Source organism: Schistocerca nitens, chromosome 8 (assembly GCF_023898315.1).
Source record: "Schistocerca nitens isolate TAMUIC-IGC-003100 chromosome 8, iqSchNite1.1, whole genome shotgun sequence".
NCBI classification, from domain to species: domain Eukaryota; kingdom Metazoa; phylum Arthropoda; class Insecta; order Orthoptera; family Acrididae; genus Schistocerca; species Schistocerca nitens.
This window is the reverse complement of record NC_064621.1, coordinates 393,452,286-393,467,216: the sequence shown is the minus strand read 5'-3', so window position 1 is coordinate 393,467,216 and position 14,931 is coordinate 393,452,286.

Here is a 14,931-nt window from a genome sequence, read left to right as displayed (position 1 = left end):
TCTATAGGCAATGATACAGAAACGAGGAGAAATCCCTCCAATGGAGAACTGAAATTTCACCCGTATGGAAACTGGAGAATGGCAAACAGGTATGTTTTGAAACTGGTGCAAGTGGAGAATATTAAAGGTTTAATGGCCAAATGTATAGCTAAATGAAGAGCTACGAAATAGAACGAGTGAGGAGCAAAGTCTATGCTTGAACTTACGAGAAGAAAGGGTAGATAGGTTAATTAGGAAACTATTGAGGCATGTCAGAAGAGTAAACATGACTCTGGAAGAAGCAGTAGAGCGCAAAATTGTAACTGCAGATAAAGACAAGATTAAGAAAAACAGACAATACCGGAAGCTAAATGAAGTAGTTACGAAGGTTAACAAAATTTAGGAGAAGTTGGAAGACCACCTACATGAAGCCGATCGAAAGACGATAGCTGGAAATAGGCACGTTTTGTAGAAATTTTTAAAAACCTTGTGAAATTGAAAGTAACGGAGGAATGTTTTTGTGACTAACAATTTGCTAGGAACACATGATCTCAGGCGGTACTGGAGAGGTCATGAAATTGTGTGACTACCTTACCCAGATGACGGAATCATCGCCTTTTACATTCGTCGCCTTAAGGGCAACGACAATGGCTTGTTTGGTGGAGCGCGAAACAGAACAGCGTATCACGCTGTTACGTAATTCTGGTGTGCAGCCAACAAAGACACCGCCGTTAGAGTTCTTGGTAGCTACCGTCCCGCGGGAAAACGAACATCTGCCGGTTGATGAAACTATAATGTTTGCAGTTACTTACGCGCTTTGATGAATGTTTAATGTTTACATTTCCATTATTTTGATGAGGATGGGTTAACAGGTTTCGATTAGCGCAACGCGTGTTTGAGGAATTGGGGCGATAAAGAAGCATCCATTGTGATTACAATATGATGAGCGTCCATTATTAAGCCGTTCCTTTGTTTAAAACTTCATATTGAGACTGGCTGCCTCTCTACTTAAGTATTCGTAGCCTTAGTCATAGGGGGTGGGGGTTCCGTTTAAATCTTTGTTAGTAGTTCCTATAATTAGAGCGTAATTTAGCATATTTGTCAGGAATGCGTAGTTTAGCCACCAATTAAAAAAGAAAGTTTTATTTGTATCTTCGTCTAAGTTAGAATAAAAGTGTCAAAATAAAAGTAGGATAGAAATGAGTTAACTGGTTGTACATCTTTACCATTTATTTCTCACATAACGAGCTTTTATTTTTAAAAATAAAACTGGTTAGGAAACAGGAAATAGTGTTACTATGAAGAGAAAGAATAAAATCTGTTCTTCTGGAAAACGGTGAGCAATATAGTAGACTCTCTATTTATGCTTTAAAATATATGGGAAAAGAAAGGTTTTAACGTCCTGTCGTCGTCCAAATCGTTAGACATGGAACACGAACTCGGAGAAGAATGAGACAGGCAATCGATAGAGTCTTATTGACGGGAACCAACATCGAATTTTCCTTAAGTGATTTAGGAACTGTTGGAGAAATTATCGAACGACAGTCATGACTGCACAGTGCTTCAACCACTGAGACATACGAGTGTGTAGTGCGGTAAACCTCCGTTTGGAAACAGTTGGTTCCAGTCCCATAGTGGCCTTTTTAATTTAGATTTCACGTTATTATCTACATCACTGCAGATGAAAAAGGTACCTACTCGCTCAACAAAACCAGAAGCAGTCATTAACAGAGCAAGTGGTAGGGTGTCCGTGGAGAGTCTTTCATAAAACCATAAGCTTGGAGAACGTAAATGGATATCCCGTGAAGACTTACTTTTCATCAGTAAACATTTTTAAGCTAAAGAAAGATAGATGTAGGGGGAATGACCGCATCTGTCGTGAGGTCGCAGTTCGCAAAGATCTGCAGTCAGTGAATATTTTATTTATAACTGATAGTCAGTCATATACGGCAGCATTGCCACTGGTCCTCTTGACGGATAGTCAAGCTTATCATTACGTCTTCAAGTAGTTGGCCTTCTTATTTTGTCTTTTACGGTACCCAAATGTTCGTCGGTCTTTTCTGACCAGATGTATAGGTAGTTATTAAATTTGAGGTGGGAAACTCAAGATTTTGAAGATATGATCGACAAAAATTTAGCAACAATAAAATAAATTCTTGTGAAGGACCTTTTCTTCTCAACATGGCGTTGGTGAGTTATATGTGTTAGCTATCTTTCCCTAAAGAAAGATGAACTGTACACTAATTACGTATTGTTTAAACGTGTCTTAGTAAATTCACAGCAGGCGTTTGAAGAGACCGAAGACGCTTAAAAGCAGTCATATCCGATTTACCCAAATGAAAGTGAGATTATAGTTTCATGATGGCAAATGCAGCGATGAATCGGGATATGTAACCTCTAGAAACTTACCTCCCCCCCCCCAAAAAAAAATGTAGAAGCGAACACTAAATTCAGGTGAATTTAAAAAACCGAATTACGGTCTCGCTTGCACTGACCTGCCTCTGTGTCTACTAATACCAAAGTTGCTGCAACTTGATGGCGACATTTATCTTATGAGGTATATAGTTCCAAACGTCAACGTCTGCTTCCTAAGTCATTCTCAGGAATATGAACAAAAACTGATGACAATATTAACACTGCTCATACAAATGGAAATTTCAGTCTATTGTCATTAAAAGTAACTCTAAGTATCAAATACTAAAGTACCTAAGTAAAACACCTTTTTATGAATTATAAGGTCCTTAAATATGGATATGTAGTGTTTTTGAACTAATTATTGAATATCTCGCCTTTTGGAACGAACACCAGTGAAATCAAGGGAGTTGGCACTTATAATAAAGTCATATGTCCCAGTTTAGTTAAGAATTTTCAATTTCTTCAAAATACTGTTCTGAAAAGCATTTAGTGTTACATGTTGTTGTCTTCAACTAAGGCTGTTTTTTATGTTTTCTCTAATTAATAAGAAGCTACACAATATTTTATATTCATATGTTCAATTTACATTTATCCCTCTGCATCTGGATGCACATTTTCTTCCTCCTCCCGTCATCATAAACACGAACTACTATAGTCCTGTACTACACCAAGTGTTCCATCTGTCTCCAGAAAGTTGCCCAAGTAATCACTCAACGCAGTTTTTCTTTTTTGATGCAGGAGGCATCCATGGAAAGTTCTGGTTTTTTCATCATGTTAGGAACTATGTTTCCCCGTTTAGTATTCCTGTGTATACATTAACGTCACTTCTGCAGCACTGATCACCTTTTACTACAAAAGGATTTTTCGACCTTTTCCTCATAATTCTCTTGTAAAATTTCATTTTCCAATGCCAGGCACTTGGTGGTTTGGAAAAACATTTTATGCTTGCTTTCCAAACGTAAACTGCACAGTCAACACCTAATTTGTTTTGGGAGCGATAGTTGTCGAATATATTATAATATTCTTACCATTTAATAATATATTCGTTTTTTTTCTCCTATATTTCTTCCGAATAATTTGTCTGGAGCGATAAAAGGGTGGCCAGCAAGTGGAAAGACAAACTGAACTTCATCGATATTCCGTGGCGCTTCATTTCTCATCCAGTAGAAAATCATACAAATCACAGTGCTGATTTTGTTTTGTCCTGCGCAGCTGTCGGCAATTAGCTTAATATTTCTTTATGGGAGAGAGATCTGTCATAAAGTGCAGAAGCGATTTCGTTGCCTCCTTTAGGGCGACATGATGCTAGCCAAACATAATGAAAGTATTGTCCTTATTTTGGGTATCATGAGGTAAACCATCGCATGTACTGAAATTGTGCAAGTACAACTACCGAGAGTAATAAGGTACCTCATCTGGAATTTCCGGCAATACAATAGCTTGGGCTCTAAAATTATATAGTATTAGAGCAGTCATCACTTCTAGTTTGTCTTGGGGTGTTTTAAGGTAATTTAATTTTTTTCAGCATTAAACAGGTGGAACAAACTACCGTTGATGGGATTCCAAAGCCTATATTGCAATTCGTAAGAAAATTATATCCGAAATTAGCCTTGCAATCAAGTCATTGAACATCCTGCAGCGTTTGGTAGTATTCAGATCACTTTGCAAGTGCCGGTGGATTTCCACCTGACCTCTGCACAATGGGATTCATTTACATTACCTAACTGTTCGATGAAGTTTTTCATGACCATCTCTTTGACCTCATATTTCTTGCGACGTGTATCACCTGCTCTTTTTTTCTTCTGGTGGTAGCCAAGTTTATAAATGCCGCTTGCGGACAGGCCCTACCCGATCCTTTGAGACCTCCTAGGTTTCTAGGAAGATTTGCCGTCACACAGAGACTACAACTGATTTCATGCCTGGATGTCTCACTGCTCATTGTACCAATACTTAATGGAGACAGGTTTTTTCTTTTTGTTACCTGTAGTGTTTTTCTTCTGTCTTCTTTGATCATCAGCTGCCGTATTTTTCAGAATGAATTCAACCTGAACCATCGTGTTAGGAATACTATAAAACACTTAATGAAAATGCTTTATATCACGTAGGGACGGCCGGTGTGGCAGAGAGGTTCTAGACGCTTCAGTCCGAACCGCGCTGCTGCTACGGTCGCAGGTTCGAATCCCGCTTCAGGCGTGGATGTGTGTGATGTCCTTAGGTTAGTTAGGTTTAAGTAGTTCTAAGTCTAGGGGACTGAATGATTTCAGATGTTAAGTTCCATAGTGATCAGAGCCATTTCTTTTTATCACATAGGGATACGGCACGCCATTGGAAAGCTTCTGTTTAATGGTTACAAATTGGAGCTCTGGGACTACTTTTCACTGAGTGCCTGCAACAACGAATAAAAACACAATTAGAACTTAAAGAAACATGCAGTGTAGTAGTCATAAGCAAACAGTTCGAAAAATGCAATAATATCAAATAGCTGGCACTAACATTCCTGTTTGTTTTCTATATTTTGTTTATTTAGTGGTATCACGGACTCTCTCCCTTCCACGTCTGGGCTCTACTGGGGACATCACTTGCACCTGAGATCCTATTTTATAAGCGCAAGCTAACACACCAAGTCACTTTGACAAACGATAGACAAGTGCGGATATGGCGATAGTGGAGCATAATAATATGACATTGACCTTATGCTACACTGTCAACATTCCCTCCAGTGGAAAGCGCAATAAAGATGTAGTGTAAAATAAATATCAGGCATCTTAAAACAAAACACGTCAAGTAAAAATACGTCTAGTTCTGGAACATTATATGCTACCGTGGTGCACAGTGCAAATGCAAATGTCTGACTTTAGCACTAACTGCATATGTCGAGTTTGGAATGTTCCCTTATGAGAATATGTAGAGTTTTTGAATATCTGAAACGAAGGGCTTTGGAGAGGCACACATATGGAATGTAAAGAGGGTTTTGGCACTTGCTTTGAATGGCTTCATTCCTATTATTGTGGATAATACCAACATGGAGACATCCGAAATGCGACCATATGCGAACATTGCCGTTCGTCATGGGTACCACATCGAATTTCTTGAGCCTAATACATACTGGCGCTACTTTGTTGCAGAATGTGCGAGGAGAAATACGCACCGTGTCCCTATTCAGTGAGTGGCATATATGATGCGTCGCTTTGACAGATCTATTACGGTACCCGGTCTTCTTGGCATGTACCATTTGCAGCTGGATGCCTCTGAATAATTCAGCCCCATGTTGTCACTACAAGAATGCCAAAGCACAGACGTAAAAAACGTAAAAGGAATAGGTTGAAACGCAAAATACGAAAATCACTTTCAGAAGAAAAACTGATGATGGATGGAGATAACATTCTAAATATCTCAAAACAATCTCAGATGTGCCAAACAGAAGGAAGTCAGAAGGAGAGAAGTCCGCGCTGCAGGATCGATGAGGAAGAACAGTCCATTGAAGTTTTTTGAGCTCTTGTCGGGTGCCCGAACTTGTGTGAGGCCTGACGTGCTCCTGGAGGATAAGAAGTTAGTTTACATTTTTGTGGCAATGAACTCGTTGAAATGGTTTCTTCAAATTCCTGAGGGTTGCACTATACGCTTCAGGGTTGAGTGTTGCACCATGACGGGGCATCAAATGGAATAACCACTTCAGAGTCGAAGAAGACCGTCGCCACGACTTGACCAGCTGAGGATGCGGCTTTGATCATTATCTGCAGAGAAGAGATGGTGCGCCGTCATCCATTTATTGCCGTCATGCTTACGGTTAGAAGCGCCAAATCCATATTTCATCACCTGCAACGATGTTCAACAAAACATTTTCACGATCAGCCTCGTAGCGCTCAAGAAATTCCACAAATATTGTCCTTCTTTGCTCTTTAATGTTTTCTCTTTGGCAGCGAATATCCCAAAGCGCGCACACCTCGTGGAAGAGTGTACCAGCACTAGCAACAGAGACGCCGAGCCGCGACTTGTTTTACTATGATCCGTCGATCACCTAGAATGAGAGTGTCCGCACATTCAGAAATTGTAGCAGTCATAGCTGACTGCGGCTGGCCGGGAGGTGGGACAGGTTTGAGCTACATTGATACGGTGATGACAGACGCCTCTCCCAACGACTCAAGGTGTTTTTTCCGCTACCGGGTCTCCATAGATATTCTGCGATCACCAGTGAATAATTTTGGCGTTCTGTTATTCCTCCAAACGCAGTTCCATGCCAGAAAATGACAACTCTCTGCTTGTAACGTACTTCCGTTACTGACTCCATTTTGAAGTATGGTTATAGCGCCGCCGCCTATCGTAACTTCATGAAGCTGTTGGGTCTGAATCGGTAATATTCCACGATGTCCCATAACGAATTCCGCATTTTTTCAGCCGGAACTGGCTGAGAAAAAGAAATGTGTCGCATAACTACTGAATGCCTCTCGTACATGTACCTCTAGGAGTACATCCACATTTAAGTACATAGTTTGCAAGCTGCTATACAGTCTATGGCGGAGGCTATCATATAGCCTACCAGCGTTAGGATTTCTCCTTCCTGTTCAAAAGGAGCGAGAGGAAAATGAGTTCCCGTATATCTCTGTAAGTGCCGCAAACTCACTCATGCTCTCTTTGAGGTAGTAGAAACGTTTTGCCGAAGTTCCCTCAGTGGTGTTTCACGAAAACATCGTTATCTCCTGTCCAAGAATTCCCATTAATTCTGGCGGTGTTTTCCCTAATAATCTCGTATAGAACGAACGGATCACGAACAAGAATTATTGGTTTCAGAATTAGCAGCATTCTAAAATTGGCAACACAAGCCTTTTGCCCACGCATTACGTCATACACACCCGAAACCGTAATCGGCTTTTCGTCTTTATGTAGGGCTGTGGTGAGACATTGTAGTGATTAGGTTGAACGAAGCATCAGATCCCCTTCCAGGCATTAAACTTTCTCTTAATTCCATAAATTTTTTAAGTAGAGAATATGCTGTAGACTGATGAAAAACTGATCTATTTACAAATTTCGTATGCCCGAAGAATACAGATTAGGCATGGAAAAGGATTTTTTGATTGTGAAAGTATTTTAGAAGCTAAAGTGTGGTGAATGGAACCGTGCACCGACTGAAATATTGGCAGCTGTAGGATGTAGATGAATTAAGTCAAGAAAAGTTTCGACCAGTAGATGAATATCTGTTCAATGAACATTTCCTTCAAAGATGCACCACTACCAGTACGCAACATGACGACGAAAGCTTCAATGCGTGCGCCTGGAAACTGGTACCCAAAGATCTTCATTGTGGAGCAAAAACTGTTGAGAAAGCAGCATATACAGCAGTATGTATGTTCAACAAAGGTTTTTTATATATTCTGAAAACCATTAACATGTTAGCAATCGTTAAGGGGGCAAACAGCATAAACTTTCTCAGTTACGAAACTCCTGGCAGATTAAAACTGTGTGGCGGACCGAGACTCGAACTCGGTACCTTTGCCTTTCGCGGGCAAGTGTTCTACCAACTGAGCTACCCAAGCACTACTCACGCCCCGTCCTCACAGCTGTACTTAAGCCAGTATCTCGTCTCCTACCTTCCAAACTTGCTCAGTTACCTCACGGGAAACGCGTGGCCGTGGCAGAACAAGTTATGTCTGAGTTTCCTAACAGAGCTCGGATTGAAAAAAATACAGTACAATGTTTAGATCCAGAGCATGTGTAAGAAAGAGGAAGGGTTACTCTATGGTTCTGGGCTCGCAGATTAACCGCAAGTTCTGGAACAACGCAGTTCTTGTTTCTCCAAGCTTTAAGTGCGTTCTTCTCGAAACAACATTTATCAGAGAGCGAAGCGCCCTAGAGACTCGACAGATTAACCGATTCATTAGATTTTTTCAATGGAAAACAGATTTAGGCGGCATTAACGAGAAAATTTTTATCCCGATTTTAAATTATTTTTCAACATTTGAACTTAGAGAAGTATGCCAAGAAAGTGACATATTTTTCAAATAGCTGCCTTTTATTTCGAGGACCATACAAGGGCTGCAGCCGCCATTTTTAATTTGTTATGAAATAAATATCTTTTTGTTGTGTTGGCAGAAGAGCCAACACCGTGTTACAACTGGAGGCCGAAATGGCCGCGTTTTAGCTCACGCAGGTTGGCGTGAGGAGGGAAGAACTATACTGACGTGAGGTCTGGAACATGACAAGGAATTAGAATTCAGAAAGCGGACGTAATTAGATTGATACTTAACTTTAATCCATTAATGATGAACGTCGCTCCTGACGGTACATGATTCACAATATTATCTGTTCAGATATAGTAATTATATTAACTGAATATGGCGCCTTGCTAGGTCGTAGCAAATGACGTAGCTGAAGGCTATGCTAAACTATCGTCTCTGCAAATGAGAGCGTATGTAGACAGTGAACCATCGCTAGCAAAGTCGGCTGTACAACTGGGCGAGTGCTAGGGAGTCTCTCTAGACTAGACCTGTCGTGTGGCGGCGCTCGGTCTGCAATCACTCATCGTGGCGACACGCGGGTCCGACGTATACTAACGGACCGCGGCCGATTTAAAGGCTACCACCTAGCAAGTGTGGTGACCGGCGGTGACACCACATTTTTCATACTCGTATTTATGTATTATAAAGCAGTAAAATCCCGATTTTAATAAAAACAATCTTTATATGAAGAAATTGTAAATTTCACAAGCTGTAAGTACTACTGACAACATGACTCGTGCTTGTGATGTTATTTATATGTATTTGACGATGGTGCTGATACCGCATTTAACATTTGACGATGCCACTACGGCTGCAGTACATTAGGACTTTGTTTTTATCAAACAGATCTGTTGATGGTCATTTAAACCGAAACCGGTAATCTGTTAACAAAACGTTTGTGACCATAGACGTACATTAAAGGAGACTTATTAAAAATTCTAAACTTCACCCATTTTTCGTGCCTTGCGAACAGAAATTCCATTTATGCTTAATGCCAGAATCGATCATTTGGGAACGGCAAGGTCAGTTTCCTTCCCATTCTTCCCTAGTACGAAATTGTTACTCCGTATCTAAAATTATCTCGTCGTTTGTGGGACTTTAAAGCTTAACCTGGCTTCCTCTTTTCCATCTTTTCACGTCCTTTGACATTCCGTTGTGTTGCTGACGGTTCGTCTAGGTCACGATGAAAATTTTATGACGAACTGTACCGAATACCTTGGTATGGGTGGTTAGGAGCTAGATGGAGCATAAATTTAAATCTCAACTAAGTTATCGGAGATCATGTTGCTGTAAAAGTCCGGTAATATGAAACCGAGCAAGGCGGCGCAGTGTTGGCGTTCTGCGCCCACATTCGGACGTACGACAGTTCAAACCAACGTCCGGCATCCACATTCTGGTTTTCCACAAATTTCGCTGTTTTACTCCGGCCAAATGCCGGGATTTATCTTTTAAAAGGGCACGTCTGATTTCCGAACTGTGCTCCGGCTCTAATGGCTTCGATGTCGACGGCACGTTAAAGCCTGATCTTCCTTCCTTGCTTACGGTCAAATCAACGAGGTGCGAAACTCGAAATAATAGGAAATTTCTCAGTCTTTAAGACAGTGACGGTAGGAGAGATGCACCTCGTTTGGTCGAAATGAGTAAAAGTAGAATAGAGAATAATGTTGGCGTCGTTGATCGTAGTGGTAGTAGTAGCAGTAGTAGTAGTAGTAGTAGTAAGTGGAAGAAGAGTCCTATTCTTCTGAGAAATTACCATATGACATTAAATGTATACAGAAAATGCAATAGATGAAAGCTAAAGAAAGAACATTTTGGACTTTTCTGCGTCAGTGTCGTAAAGGACACGCAAATAAGGACCAAGGAGTTTTTTAGACCATTTCCACACTTCGGAACCACGTTAAAAACTTTGAGAACGTAATTTAAATGAGAAAATTCGTGGCTCATTGAGTTTATCTTTCAGTTTCTGTTAAGACGCTACATTCAAATAAGTACAGACAAATCTTGCTCGAAAGTGGGCAGCGAATTCACAAAAACAATGTTGTGAACAATTTCATGGATTGGGTAGTGACAGTTGCATGACTTTCATGATACTTCTGCCACGTGGATAAGCCCTTTAGTTCGATCGAAAACAGATATTAAATTCATGTTACAACTATCAATTAGTCTGAGACACATTCCATTCATATAGACAATAGCAGCATGAGTAAAAAAATGGGACACAAGGAAATTTGTGTGCATGTGTGTGTGTGTGTGTGGGGGGGGGGGGGGTGGATGTGCACGCGAGCGCGCGTCAGCGCTCAAGCGTGCTTATTTCCCCTTACGCATTATAATGAATTTGTCATCTGTTCGTTGTGCAATATATCCGGCTGAAATATTTGCATCGGATGATCCTCATTTCCAGTTCACTTTATTGGGACATTAGACAAATTGCTGTGTACGAACACGTCTGTGTAGTTGCTCTGTTCCATTATTAAATTTCAGGAAGTGTTCTTCGAAATCTCCAGTGAAATTACATCGTGTCTCTCGAGCTTGGAACTGGCTGTTGCTTCAGTTCATATTCGTGATGTGGTGTTCCGTTACTCACCGAAGAGGACGTCTCCACGCGATTTTCGTATCAAATAGCAGTTTAGCCCACTGAGCGATTAGTTCGTTATCCAGAGATTGAAATATTCCTTAAAAAATTTCTTCTCTTTCACATTTACTGTCGTTGGCATTTATTTCCTAGGCTTTCGTTATTAAACACCGCTGCAATTAACTAACTAAAATATCTGAGTTCTTTCATGGTGGGGCCGATTAAACCCTATTGCCTCATGGAAGACTTCACTAATATTTCACAACTGCTCGAATCAGGTGACTGTTAATGTAAATGTAAGCTTTTTTGTCCAATCTTCGTAGCTTCCACGGAAGAATTATTGTCAACGACACTGTAACATACAACATGTGGCTACTACTGTCTATCTATAGTTTTAATTTTTAATACGACCTAATTTATCTCCGACTCAATTAATTATGTGGACATGTACACCAGTTGCGTGGTCCTGGGATTTCAGTAATGGCTTTTACCTGTTGTGAATAATTAAAAGCCTTAAAGAGTATTTGTTAATTACACCAGCTGTGAAAACAAATGCCGAAATGAGGTGCGGAAATTACCGTTCTTGACTGGAGGCAAATTAGCAGTTTAAACCAGATTGGAATTCAGATTACTATCTCATTTTTCAAACTACCATGTCAGTAATGAAGCGATCAAAAAGAAATGACGGAAGAAACTGACACGTGACAAATCTTACGCAAACGTGCGTTTTCGGAGACTAAACTAGTTATAACGTATGTAAGGATTCAGCACAATTTATATTGTGTATAGCTTTCTGACTGTACAGTTCTTTGTAACCTAGGACACCTGCGTGTACGTAGGACCTGTGCCATGTTCTATAGAAGATCATATGGAGTATCTTAACAGTTATCTGATGGGCTTGAAGAAAGGTTCAGTAATTGCATTCAGTGCGTTACACTAGATGACGAATGCTCAGAAGCAAAGAAACTTCGTCTGTACCGCAAGAAAGTGCGACAGATCGCAATACGTAACCAAATTATGAGATAGGGCAAAGAGCCCACGGCCTATTGCTTATAGATCATCGTTTACGAGCCCTCGACCTTCAGAAACGGACACAGTACGCAAATGTATATTTCGAGTCACGCATTCCTCACGTGGAACAGACACCTCCCATTTCTCCATTGATGGCCCGCTGCATGCTAGCAGCAATGGGTTCCTACCTTTGCCACGGCTTGCTCTTCAAGACACGGTACGGAACACTCAGCTTCCTGCGGTGCAGGGTTAGTTTTTCCTTACCACTGCACTAGACCTCCACAAAGTCCACAAGGGCAATGTATGGCTGTCTCCAACAGAACAGAACAGGACACAGATTGTGGTTTAGGGGAAGCCTCCCCACCTCGACTGGTGTGCCGTCTGGCTATCGGAGTGCAGCATCAGAAATATGTCTGTCGTGCTTTTACCTTTCATAAAACAAAATAATGATCACCTAAAAGATAAACTTTACTGATCCCATGAAAGGACACTTACAATGTTTCAAGAACGGGTATTGAGGAATCAAGGAATGTTGTAGAGCCACTTACGTACCTATCGCTCCTTTATCACGAAGACATGCGTACAGGTTGTAACATATATTAGGAGATATTTCGGTTGCTGACTGAGGACTGTCTACTGAACAACAATATATCAGTATTTACATCATCTGCAGACTACTATTTATAGCTATTACAAGTCGTATGATTTTAGGTTGGTTAGTACCTCCAGACACATGCGGCAACAGGAAGTCATTAATGCTTTTACTGCCCTGGACAGCAGTTCAGGTGCTGAAATGTAGACGCATGGATGCAAAACGGTTTGTCTCTATTGACAGGCGTGGATCACTTAGCGGTACCATTACGACCATGCAGGAAACATCAGGTCGTAAAGTTTGTATCTGTGGGAAGACTGTTAAACATAGAGAAAAAAGTAAGCAACACGTGGATGTGTGTACATATCAAAGTACCACATATGAAAAAATTTGTACTTATGAACGTTATACCCTGTAGATAGGACGTGTCATGCATGATTAATAGCTGAAAGTGATGCAGGTGAAAACAGGGGAAATGAAAGAAAAAACGTGTCAGTAGCCATGGGTCGCAAACTAAAATAAGTGTTGTTACGAGTCGCCGCTGACTTCATACTGAAATGCTGTGTAGTTTGTACAAATGTATGTGAAATATCAGAATAGAGATGTTAAGAGACTAAAACTGGACTATAAGCATACTGTTATTCAGAATGTAATGTGTATTGTCTCGTCAACGAAATGACGACACAAATAATAAGTTATTTTCAGACGGTTCTACGTTAACGTCCCGAATCAAAACTCACAATTTCAGTTGTTAGGAAAATTATTGAGACATTGTGCTTCAGAGCCCGCATCTCGTGGTCGTGCGGTAGCGTTCTCGCTTCCCACGCCCGGGTTCCCGGGTTCGATTCCCGGCGGGGTCAGGGATTTTCTATGCCTCTTGATGGCTGGGTGTTTTTGTGTGATGTCCTTAGGTTAGTTAGGTTTAAGTAGTTCTAAGTTCTAGGGGACTGATGACCATAGATGTTAAGTCCCATAGTGCTCAAAGCCATTTGAACCATTTTTTGTGTTTCAGATTTACAAAATGAAATGTACAGTTGGAGTAACGGTGCTTATGCAGACCTTAGATACAAGGGGACTTCAAAAAGTACTTTACACATTATTATGGCAGGCGAAGTAAGTTCAGAGTGATACAGATGCCTGATATTATATTTCACCATAGTCACTGCAGACAAAGCTCGAAACGCTCCACCAGTCATTCATTCCTCGACTATAGAAATCCGGTCCTTAATCATGGATCTATTAGGGAGCCGCCGTGTGAATATCGTCGAAGGATAATCTATGTCGACTAGACGGTGTTCCTCAATAGCCTAGACATCGCAGCCTGTGGTCGATATCGAGTGCCTTCCTTCCTCAACAATGTCACCACAGTTCGGTCTTGTTCAGATTTGCGCAGTGGTCTTAATGTGGGACGGTATAAGTAAAGTTCTTACTAAATTCTGTATGCTTTTCCGTTACCAGATGAGCAAAGAAGTTTATTCACGTTTGCTAATTTCACAGTTTCAGGATGCGTATTTTTAAGCGTAAGAGGTAAACAAGGATTTCAGACAGTAGCTTACTTGCTAAATTTAACTTTATACAGACCGCCGACATATTAATGTTAGTGTACAGACAAAAAAGCTTTCTTCCACAAGGATCATTCAACTGCGTACTACGACGAATGTTTGGCTTGTGACCTGTAAACTGTAAAGAGAGATTGCCAGAAATGTTACACTTAGTATTATATTCCAGGCTGTTACGACGCGGTCAAATGATTTCTAGGAGAAAGCCATCTGCGGGGGACATCTTCAAATTGTGTCGTAACTTCTATGAAATGATATGATCGTAGGGCATGGGGGCCTTGAGTCTCCACCTGGGTAAGTTCGATCGCCGAGTTGCAAATCTTTTCTGTTGAATCCACATTGGGCTACGTGATCACGAGGACAACGCAACATCCAGTCCCCGAGCTGATAAAATCTCCGACCGAACCTGGAATCGACTCCGTAAACTAGCTGTCTTAGAAGCGGGTACGGTGTCACCACTAATAATGTTTTTACTTCCACTTGCAACTGAACTTCGCGGGGAAAATTTGACTCTCAGTGGAACAATGAAAAAACAATGAAAGACACTGAGGTTATTTTGGTGTCCTACGTCCCGAAAAAGAATCGTGCTGTGATTTTGCTTATCACTGAGCATCATGACACGAATGTAGAAGGTCATACTGAAAGACAGTAGCAATACATCATTTTGCATTAGAACACCACCAAAGAACGTGTCGATACAATGGACAACATGGTCAATGAATATTCTGTGAAAATAACCACAAGAAGATGCCCTTATTCCTCAGCATTGTCGACATAAACTGCATGAATGCTTATTTATTATGGAAGACA